Genomic DNA, 8,494 nt, shown 5'->3' on the forward strand with positions numbered 1-8,494 from the left:
CACTTGAGTGGAAACTTGCAGCGGAGTAACGTAAAGACGTCCGGCGCAAGCCCGCCTAATTCAAATGGGGCGGGGACCATTTAAATTAGGTGCGCTCCCGCGCCGAACGTTCTGCGCATGCTCCGTTTGGAAATTTCCCGCCGCGCTTTGCGCGAAATTAACGTATTCCCGGATGTCATAGAAAAAAAATTGAAATTCGACGCGGGAACGACGGCCATACTTTAACTTGGCTGGTCTAAAGTTAAGCCATGAAAAAGCAGGCTTAACTTTGCGACGGGAAAAAACGACTTGCGACGACGTAACGCACACGAGTACCTCCGTGGATCGCCGTAAAAGCTAATTTGCATACCCGACGCTGGAAAACGACGCGAACTCCACCCATCGGCGGCCGAAGTATTGCAGCCTAAGATCCGAAGGCGTACAAAGGCGTAAGCCTGTCGGATCTTAGCCAAATGCCGTCGTATCTTGTTTGTGAATCACAAATTAAGATACAACACGGCAAATTTGAAAATACGCCGGAGTATCAGTAGATACTCCAGCGTATTTCTTCTGTGAATCTGGCCCACTGATTGGAGGAAAGGCACACGCCCCCTCTCACCATAGGCAGAGACTTTGAGAGGTGTTTTGTAATAGGGCCAGCTCCCTGCTAATCTATTTTAGCAACCTCCCCGGACTGAAGATTCAGGCTGCTTTTGTCTAAAGTGTCAGAGAAATTTTTAGGAGTTTTCAGGCTGATAACAGAGGAACGGTTCAGGAGAGAGCTATGGGACTTAGGTCATTGCAGGGAGATAACAAAATACTGCAGATATATGTGCCCAGCTCAAATTTCATGAATCAGGTTTACATCCACTTTAAAGCGGATCTCCACTCTAAAGTGGAGTCCCGCTGATCGGAACCCTCCCCCCCTCCGGTGTCACATTTGACACCTTTCAGGGGGGAGGGGGGTGCAGATACCTGTCTACAGACAGATATCTGCACCCACTTCCGGCCCTACGATACGGGCAAAGGACGGGTTTTTTCTCCGCTTCCCGTCGCCCCCCCCGTTGTATGCTGGGAACACTCGGCTCCCAGCACACAGCGGGAGCCAATCGGCGGGCGCAGCGCGACTCGCGCATGCGCCGTAGGGAACCGGGCAGTGAAGCCGGAGCGCTTCACTTCCTGGTTCCCTCACCGTGGATGGAGGGGGAGCAGCAGGGTGACGAGCGATCGGCTCGTCATCTGCTGCGATCGGCGCTGGACTCCAGGACAGGTAAGTGTCCTTATATTAAAAGTCAGCAGCTGCAGTATTTGTAGCTGCTTGCTTTTAATATAGTTTTTTAGTGGCACATCCGCTTTAAACTCCCTGGTGGTATGATTATGTCAGATTTTTGATGCTGTGTTCTTAAGAATAACTCACTTAAATCTGTCCAAACAAGAGTCTAGTAGACATCCCGGGTATGATAATGTTTGAAACACAAAATCATAAATTATAATATAATAAATAACTATAAATAATTATAACAAATAATAATATAATAATAATAAAAATTATTCAATAATGTAATCAAAAAATATAAATAAAAAAAATATTTCTTCAGTTTCGGGTGCATGCCCATTCAGCTCCGCTCGCATGTTCTTCTGCCTTGGCTCAAGTCCCGGCCAGCCGCCTGCCTGCCTCCTTGCCTGCCCTGGCGGAGTGATCTTCCCCTGCTCCCCACATAGTAGTAGCCGGGGCCCTGAGAGTGAGGCTTGACAGGCTGTGAGGCAGGCGGCAGCGGGCGACGGGCAGAGAGTCGCTGATTGCCGCCATTACTAGTATAAAAAAAAATTCCCCGGATTTAATTTTAAAAATCTGGTCACCTTATGCTAAGAAGAAAAGTGGAAAAAAACGCAATCAAGGTCCAACCAGCTAAAAAGAGGGCATGTGAGAGGGAAAATCCACAGAACACAAAACAAATTCCCTAATATTCAGTTATATTAGGGAAAGGAGGGAAAGGGACGCGATATAAAACCTGCTTCTAAAAAGACACAATCCCCATTCACAGGGGTCCATGCTCTGCCTGTAGAGTGAAATATATCTACATACATCTGCCTAGCAACTGAGCCAGCACGCATTTGCAACTGTGCTTCTCAACATCCCAGCTGTTCGGGGGCTTGTATTCAGAGCCCACACATTTCTGCTGGTGTGCCATTCACAATGCCCGCAGCAGTATGAAAAATATGCATTCTTCCTCTATGGGCAATTGGACAAGAATCCAGCTGTCACATCCCAAGGGGGTAATATATATATATATATATTATTGGGGGGAGCTACGTGGGGATGGGTCTAACATTTGTCTAAGTGGTTCCTTTACTTGAATCTTTTCCCTGTGCACACTTTTAACTTATATTGAATATATGATCGCCTTTGGTTCTAAGCAGTCATAGCTTTTGTCAATTTTTAGCAAAATACCCTTCCCCCAAAGCTGTGCTGAAAAGGCCAGTAAATCCAATTTAAACTTTAAAATACACAAAATAATCATAAATCCTAATAAAATGATATTCCTTTTTGCTAAAGCACAATAATAAACAAGTAACATTTTGTTATGGTACAATAATTTATGGTATTAGTCTGCTAGTGGGTTACAAGGTGCCAAAATTGGCTAGATGAAATGTGGGAAAAGCGTAAGAAAACCGAGGTTCCCGTATTTTATGGAATTTAGACGTGTAAGGCCTCGTACACGCGACCGAACATGTCCGCTGAAACTGGTCCGACCGTGTGTAGGGCCTAGCGGACAGTTTTCCGGCCAAGCGGACAGGTTTCCAGCGCACAAAAGTTTCTTAGCATGCTAAGAAACTTGTCCGCTGGAAAGCTGTCCGTCCGACATGTCCGATGGTTAGTATGACTCATCGGACATGTCCGCTGGTTATGACGTATAACCAGCGGCCCGAAATCCCGCGCATGCGTCGAATTGATTCGTGGAAGCATTGACCTTCCGTGTCAGAGAACGTCGGTGTCTTCTACGTCACCGCGTTCTCTGTCCGTGGAAACCTCCCAGCAGACATGTCCGATGAAAACGGTACACCGACCGTTTTCATCGGACATGTTCGGCCGTGTGTACAAGGCCTTAAAGGCTGGACATCTTTTCATTGATCATAATAGTGGTCAAACAATCCTTCACAGCTGCAAAGGAGACCGTGGTTTTTTTCCAGGCCCCTAAAACATCTACCACTATATGAAGGATTTCCATGTGCTATATGGGCTGGAACACAGTACTATCTTAGTAAAACTTTATATGCTGCCTCCAGGGTCATAGTATTAAATGCGCATTTTGCAATAGTAGACCAGGCTTTTCTCAATTTCTCAGGGTCAATAGGGGTTGTCTAATCATGCTCCCAAAGAGATGTGCAGGAGGGGAATAATCGAGGGCACTCAAGGAAGAATAAATTGCTGAGATAGTACATGAGGCCCCCAGATAGTGCAAACTGATGTGCTGAAGACTGTTTTTTGGAATGGGAAGGTGAAGGTGCACCTTAGAGGGGTCAGCCGGTGGCGAAGCTTAAGGTAGTGAAATCATTCTGAGAGCGGTTCCTCAATAGGTTTCTTGAATAGAGAGCTAAGAAGGAAAGGAACGATATGTGGGGAAGTGGTGTAAAACCATGCAAGGTCCACCAGGAAAATGCCTCCCGTCGTTCGTGGAGCAGGTTTGATGCCTACCCAAGGACAGTGTAGGGAACAACGCAGGGCTGTCTTAATGAGAGGGCACACCTAGGCACTGCCCAGGGGCCCAGCTGCATGGGGGGCCCCTGCCCTTTCCCTAAAGCAGCTGGTCCTTGAGCCTGGGCTGCCCCAAAAATTTGGGCAGCCTGGGCTGCCCCTCTACATCCCAGATATTCCCCCAGCACTCTGACCCCTCTACACTCTAGATATCCCATACCTCCTACCTACTTGATTTATGTTTACCTGCACTGTCTCCATTGTAGGGGCCTCAGAGCATTACTTTGCCCAGGGCCCATGATGCTATTAAGACGGCCCTGCTGTTACGATGTGAAGCAATTGGCCTTATAAAGAGAAGCATAGGAGGTCAGCTTAACGCCCAAGTAGTCCAACGAGGATGTTGTCCAGTGGTGTTGGGAAAAAAAATGAAGTAGGGACACAACAGAAAGTGTGATGTTCATGATGTTGTCTTGTGGAGGTTGATCTGAAGATCAGATATAATGGAGAATTGTGTAAGGAGATGTTGCAAGTTAGGGTTTGTCAGGGTCGGGAGTGCGTCATCCGCAAACAGAGATATTTTGTGGTCCATACCATGTATTGGACCCCCTGAGATGTTGGCATTGTCCCTAAGTGCTATAGCTAGGGGTTCTAGGGTGAGGATGAAGGATCCGCCTAATCATGTGACCACTATCATTGGCTAAAAATAAGATATGCTGTACCTGTGCAATTCCCAATAGCTTGTACGTATATATAATACATCAGGTACTAAAAGCATGTGACCACATGTTAACACTACAAATTCTTGTGGCCAAACTTTTTTCAAAGAGGGCCAGATTTGATGAAGTGAACATGCGCGAGGGCCGACCATTTTGCCTGACATTCCTAGAACCATTAAAATTTGGTTTATCTTGCCTTTGCCGCGCTCGTTCCCGACACACAGACGAATGCTCTGCTATTTAGGGTACCGTTAATTCTTAATGGTACCCCACACATTGGAATCCTTTGTTATGTTTTAAGCCAGCCATACATGGATTGAAATTTTGCTGGTTCATTCCCTGCATTAGGGTATAAAATTCTAGTGAGAAAATATTCAGCGCAGATACACTAAACAATAAGTATATGAATAATACCAGGTGTAAAGTATAAGGATAAATCACAACACCTCAATAAATTATATAACATACAGTAAATCAGTGCAGCGCAAAAAATAACCAATCTAAACATCAACAGTTTCCCACATCATGGGGGTTTATCCTTTAACAATCAGCCAGCGATTTAGGGATGTCAATAACTCCACATCATAGGTATATGTGAATGAGAAAAAAAACAGTCTAGTGCTCTCAATATAAACACTGTTTATGTTAAAAACTCACTTACAAATAGAGCACTTCAAGTGCATGTGCGCAGGCATTTCTGTATACGGATCATCAAACCATAAAGATGGTCGCGGGTGACGTCACACATAGCTCCTCCCCCATATACGTTACGTCCGTAGGCGGGACTTCCCACACTTCAGTGTTTATATGGAGAGCACTAGATTTTTTTTCTCATTCACAAATACCTACGATGTGGAGTTATTGATATCCCTAAATCAGTGGCTGATCGTTGGAGGATATACCCCCATAATGTGGGAAAGTGTTTGTTGACCCTTTGGGTCGAATTAAAGCGGGGGTTCACCCTAAAAAAAAAAAAAAAATTCTAGCATGCCATCCAGCATACTAGCGCGAGCTACAGTATGCCCTTATTTTATTTTTTGGCGCCATACTCAGTTTAATCCTGTAGTTAAGTTTCAGACTCCCCGCTGGGAATGGGCGTTCCTATGCAGAGGGAACATGATTGACGGCCGGCTATGGCGCGTCACGCTTCCCCGAAAATAGCCGAAATAGGACTTGGCTCTTCACGGCGCCTGCGCAGTCAGCGCCATATAGCGCCGTGAAGAGCCGAGTCCTACTCCGGCTATTTTTGGGAAGCGTGACGCGCCATAGCCGGCCGTCAATCATGTTCCCTCTGCATAGGAACACCCATTCCCCGCGGGGAGTCTGAAACTTAACTACGGGATTAAACTGTGAGTACGGCGCAAAAAAATAAATAAAGGCATACTGTAGCTCACGCTAGTATGCTGGATTTCATGGTAGAAACTTGTTTTTTAGGGTGAACTACCGCTTTAAGCAGGCGAGAGGCTGCTGTTCTGTGGTGGACAGGATGGACTCACTCTTAACATTTGAATCTTCACTGTGTCCCATACTCTTACCATCAAACGTAATGAGGAGAGCCCAGAAGGGAAGGAACCCACCTCCTTGGCTTTAACCATTGACCCATGCAGAGAGTTTTGTAGCAACATTTCCCTCCCTACACATCTCCCTTCCAACCTATTACTCCCTCTTATATACTGTAATTGTGCCGCCAAAAAGTAGCTCTGGGGATGTGGAAGTGCATGCCCTCCTTCCTGTCTTTGTAATTGTGGAGAGTATGCAAACAAATTCTTGCCGGTCCACCTCTCCAAATCAGTTCTCTAAAAATAACATCTATCTTTTGGAACAACTTTTTGTATACCCACACTGGGGAATTATGTAATACATACACAAGCTGCGGCATCCATAGCATTTTGATTAAATTACATCGTCCTGCTACATGGATTTAGGTCTGGACTTTGACTGGGCCATTCTAACACATGAATATGCTTTGATCTAAACCAGGGATATGCAATTAGCAGACCTCCAGCTGTTACAAAACTACAAGTCCCATCATGCCTCTGCCTCTGCGTGTCATGCTTGTGGCTGTCAGAGTCTTGCTATGCCTCATGGGAATTGCAGTTCGCTAATTGTAAACCCCTGATCTAAACCATTCAATTGCAGCTCTGGCTGTATGTCTAGGGTCATTGTCCTGCTGGAAGGTGAACCTCCACCTCAGTCTCAAGCCTTTTGCAGACTCTAACAGGTTTTCTTTTACGATTGCCCTGTATTTGGCTCCATCCACCTTCCCATCAACTCTGACCGGCTTCCCTGTCCCTGCTAAAGAAAAGCATCCCCACAACATAATGCCAACGCCACCACCATGTTTCACAATGGGGATGATGTGTCCAGGGTGATGTGCAGTGTTCGTTTTCTTCCACACATAGCATTTTGCTTTGAGGCCAAAAAGTTACATTTTGGTCTCATCTGACCAGAGCACCTTCTTCCACATGTTTGCTGTGTCCCCCACATGGCTTCTCACAAACTGCAAACAGGACTTTTATGGCTTTCTTCTTGTCACTCTTCCATAAGGTCAAATTTGTGGAGAGCACGACTAATAGTTGTCCTGTGGACAGATTCTCCCACCTGAGTTGTGGATTTCTGCAGCTCCTCCAGAGTTACCATGGGCCTCTTGGCTGCTTCTCTGATTAATGCTCTTCTTGCCCTACCTGTCAGTTTAGGTGGACGGTCATGTCTTGGTGGTTTACAGTTGTGCCATACTCTTTCCATTTTCAGATGATGGATTGAACAGAGCTCCGTGAGATGTTCAAAGCTTGGGATATCTATTTATAACCTAACCCTGCTTTAAACTTCTCCACAACTTTATCCCTGACCTGCCTGGTGTATTCCTTGGCCTACATGATGCTGTTTGTTCACTAAGGTTCTCTAACAAACGTCTGAGGGCTTCACAGAACAGCTGTATTTATACAGAGATTACATTACACACAGGTGGACTCTATTTACTAATTACGCGACTTCTGAAGGCAATTGGTTCCACTAGATTTTAGTTAGGGGTATCAGAGTAAAGGGGACCGAATACAAATGCATACCACACTTTTCAGATATTTGAGGAAAAAAAATAATGAAAATCAATTATCATTTTCCTCACAATCATGTGCCGCTTTGTGTTGGTCTATCACACAAAATCCCAATAAAATACATTTACGTTTTTGGTTGTAACATGACAAAATGTGGAAAATTTCAAGGGGTGTGAATACTTTAAGGCACTGTGTATATAAATGTGAGCTTTTACAACCACTTTAGGAAACACAGCTAGGTCACCACCCCACCCCCAACTGATGAGCTCTCTCCTCCTGTCAATGGGGTTGATTTTCTAAAGGCAAACTGGCTGCTTACTTTGCAAGGGAATTTTCCCCAGAGCCTAGTGCATGTGGTAAAGTCTCACTTTCCAAACAAACAATACTGAGGATGGGACGGGGACAAAACCTCATTCACTTGGGGAAAATTTCCTTGCAAAGTGAAAATTCTATTTGTCTTAAATCAGCCTCAGTCTATACTTTGTCAACAAATGTGGAAATGCAGGACACCTTTTGGTGCCATGTATTGCCACTTCCTCTCCATTTGGCATAGCTGCACAGGGCATTAGAATAAGTCAAACCCAAATACTTAAACTAGTTTAATTTACAATACATTTAGGAAGGATTCACTGGAAATAATAATTTGCTCATTACATTTTATACTGATATTTACCCTGTGTGATGTGAGCTGAGCCAGAATCCAAGGGATCCCCAAAAACCAATGGAATTCTAGTGAAATTTAAGGGACTCCAAAGATCAATTCAGCAGAGAGGGAACCACCACCACCTCATTTTCTCCCACAGGGAGACCCATCAAGGGTGTCAGAGCCCAGTGCCTACCGGTATTGGGTGATGTCACTAGGTAAATTTTCACTAGTTTGATCCAATAAATAGATGAATGTTCACCAAATACCTTCGGGTGAAATTTTGACATTGCAGTTTACCAGTCCTTAATGTGGTTACTGCATTAGTTTAGTTTCTTTCCAGTGTTTTTGCCATTATTTTCACCTGATAATCCTGCCAGTAGTATAAGGCCCCTTTCACACTGGG

Source organism: Rana temporaria, chromosome 11 (assembly GCF_905171775.1).
Source record: "Rana temporaria chromosome 11, aRanTem1.1, whole genome shotgun sequence".
NCBI lineage: Eukaryota > Metazoa > Chordata > Amphibia > Anura > Ranidae > Rana > Rana temporaria.